Below are 3,957 nucleotides of genomic sequence, written 5' to 3'. Positions count from 1 at the left end.
TTCATAGTTTAAGGGATTAAATTCCATTCTTTAAGGGTTTACAATTACAATGTTAATGTTTAAGGGGTTTGGGGTAGCTAAATCATTATTTCATTTAGGTAGGGGTTTAAATTTCAATTTTGTATGCTTTCAATATGATTATTTGAAGGTTTAAGTTTTAATTGTTAAAAGGAATCATTTTCACTATTTAAGTGTCTTCATGTTTAATGTTTGTGAGATACAATCTCACTATTTTAGTTAAGTTTAAGGGATTCAATTTCAATGTTTTAGATTTTGAATTTAAGTGTCTTATGGATTTTGATTCACTATTTAAGTGTTTGCAATATCATAGTAAATGTTTAAAGTGTTAAGGGCATCAATATCACTATTTCAATTGGGTTTAAGGTGTTCGATCTTAATAATGTAAGATTTCACTATAATTATTTTAGGGATTCTATTTAATTGTTCAAGGGGTAACATCCATAATGTTGTTCGATTGGCCATTAACTATTTATATTCTTTTTTAGTTCTTCTATTATATCTCTACACTTCATGCTTACTTGCATTCAATTGCTCTCTTTTACTCACATTGAAATGTATGGACAAGCTCCTTAAATAGTTGTTGTAATGGGGCTTCAATTACTATATACATTACTCCAAAACCAATATTATAGTGATATTTAAAACCTTTTGTAGTACAACGGATACCCTTAAACACAATATTAAACTTATCCTTACTTGCACCTAAAGGCTCTCATTTATCAAGCATAACTTCATTCAATACACCTAAATCTTTGCAAGTCAGTTCATGTTCCATTCTCGTCACTAGTTTTTTGGTCTTTCATGGATGCCATTGTTTTGCATTTACTTCCTTTGATTCTTGATCAGTATCATAATTGGACTTAGTATGTCATCTCTTACATTGTATACTTATTTGCATTCAATTATTATCATTTGGTGTCATTGGTTTGGTGGGTCAATCTCCTTTTGTTTTGGTCATAAGGATTCTTCAATTAGTATATCCTTCCAAACCCAATATTAGTAGTGAAATATAAATCCTTTAACATAATAGTATACCCTTCCTTCCACTAGCTCAATGTTTAAGGATTTCAAATTCACCCTTTTTTAATGTTATATAGCTTCTATAGGATAAAATATAAGGTATATATAATGATCATCTCTTTGTGTGTGTGTGTGTGTGTGTGTGTGTGTGTGTGTGTGGGATCAAATATAAGATATATATAATGATCATCTCTATGATTTTATATTTTATATATATATATATATATTGTAATTATAAACCAAAGTGTTATAAATATATATTCATCTTCAATTGGTTGACATGCCTATCAAATATCTATGTTCAAGCATGTGAAATCTTTTTGATAATTATGATAGCCTTGTATATGCACTAGGCTTAATTCTTTTGACCCACATGTGATCAGGGTTACATGGCATTTAGAATCTCCAAATGGCTATGCTAATCCCGACTAAGTGATTGTTTTATCCTTCATCGCATGTCTTAGTTTATGCGTTGGTTGGTTGTATGTGGCACGTCCACTAGTCTTGTTCTTCATTCATGTGTTATATATTAGCGCCTATTTGGCTAGGGGAATAGGAATAGCTATTCTAGAATAGAAAATGGGGCTACATATTCCCGTTCTCTGTTTGGTTCAGCCAATATTTGATGGGGAATTTGCAGACCCCAAAATTTATGTTTTCTAAAATAAATTAAACTGGAATAGGAATACGTATTCCAATAACACCTATTTGGGTGGAATTGCAAAACCTCATTTTTGGGCCAAAATTGGAATACATATTCCTATTTTACTTTGTATTTCAATTCCAATTTAGTGCATCCAAACAAAAAATTCAAAATTTTAAGAATTTACATATGCCTATTCTGCTTGTATTCTCATTGCCGAACAAGCCCTTAAAGTCTTGACCATCTGCTATAGGCGGTACAAAAAACATAGAACTCCAAGTTGTCCTTGGTCAGGATTTAATTGTTAGTGAAATTCATATAGTATATGTAGAATAAATCTACTATCATATTAATGTTAGAGTGCACATAATATTCAAGTCTGAGTTATTAACTCAGATCATTGATACATCTTATGTTGTCAAGTATAGTCAATTGTTTATATTAGAAATTATATTATAAATCAGAGATAAGTCACAAATTGACTTAGAGTAAGAAATTGATTATATTTGCCAATAGTGGCATGTTGTGATGGTTAAGTTGTTGCGTTGTTATCCTTGCCATCCAGGTTCAAATCTCATGGGGATGAGGTCCCCCGTTTGTGGCCTCACGGGTTCATAGCTCCAGGTCAAAGCATTGGTGGTACCGGTCACGTTAAAAAGTTTACCAGGCGCATTTTTAAACCAAAAAAAAAAAAAAAAAAATTTGATTATATTTATTGGTTGCAAGAATATATATATATATATATATATATATATATATAATCAAATGTTTAAGAATTCTAGTTTGACATTCAGTGAAGTTAATTGAATAAATCTAATCTTTAAATTTAGCACTCTTTATATAAAAAGAATGGTTGCATCCTCAACAATGTTTTAGCATTTCATTTTCTTGTTTAATGGTTTCAATTTCATTGTTTAAAATATGATTTGTGATTTTCCATTTCTCTCTTGTAAGGGTTCCACTTTTGTTGTTTCAACTGAGTTTAAAGGTTTCAATTTCAATTGTTAAGGTTGTGATAGATGCATTAAAAACAATATCTTGCGAGTTTGTGATCTCCCTCTCTTCTTCTTCTTCTTCTTCTTCTTCTTTAGAGCCTCTTGCAATGGGTTACTCTTTCCTCAAGGACCAATTGGATATCATTGACATCGCACTAGACTATACCTGGGTTGGGCATGATAGCACCCTCTTTATTTGGTTCCTCTCACTTGCTGACCACCTTTAAGTTCTTAGGGAAAAGAGGAAGCTTTTCCCTCTCTCTACCAAGATTTATGTTGATGAGGATCTTACTAGATCACAAGTGATAGAACTTAAGCAGGCTCGAAGTCTTGTTATGGCTACCCGATAGGATGGTAAGTGGTCAGTGATCAGAAACCTCAAGGCGGTGATTCGAGACACTTTTCTTGTAGGTTGGGAGTCGAGGTCAGCCTCTAAGGCTAATTGATGTGAACAGTCTATATAGCTTTTCCACACACATATCCTCTCTCTCTCTCTCTCTCTCTCTCTCTCTCTCTCTCTCTCTCTCTCTCTCTCTCTCTCTCTCTCTCTTCGTTTGTCGCTTGACTTTGTTCTTGTTCTTTTGCGAATACCGTTTGGTGTTGTTTTATCAGCACCATTTGGTGTTCCATCTAGTGCTATCTTATTAGTTGTGGGCTTCCAATCCTATAGACCTGCATTGTGGTCTCTAGTTGGACATTAATATTTATCTTATCTAATAGTCATCTTGTGCAAAAGATATAGTTTTTAAGATATATGAAAGTAACATTATAAGTTTCATGCATATTGGAATTGATGGAATATTAGAATTAGTGGATATAGATGAGGCCACGAAAGTGTTAATGACAATATATAATGGTACATTCCATAACTAGGAACAAATACATTCCATAATCAAACATTTGCATTAAAAGATATAATTTTCTTTGCATGTGTTTCAATGGTTTGTGACATGTATAAACCCTTGGTAAAATTGAACCCTTTAACTTATTCATATTAATTAACATCCCAACAAAATTACATACTTCACACAATGCTCTTTTATCATTTCCATTAGCCTCATTTGTTTCTAGTTTTCATTACACGTGTGTGTACATATGTATGTACGTACACATATACACACATGTGTATGTGTGTGTGTGTGTGTGTGTGTGCGTGCTAAACTTTAACAAAAAATCATGCACATAACATGTACATATACATGATTTCATATATATAATTATACATGACCATATATCTAAATTTGTGTATGCAAGCTTGTAGGGGCAGAGGGCCAAACC

The sequence above is a fragment of the Cupressus sempervirens genome, chromosome 3 (assembly GCF_028749045.1).
Source record: "Cupressus sempervirens isolate cs-2001-9-10 chromosome 3, ASM2874904v1, whole genome shotgun sequence".
NCBI lineage: Eukaryota > Viridiplantae > Streptophyta > Pinopsida > Cupressales > Cupressaceae > Cupressus > Cupressus sempervirens.
Note: the sequence above shows the minus strand (reverse complement) of the source record.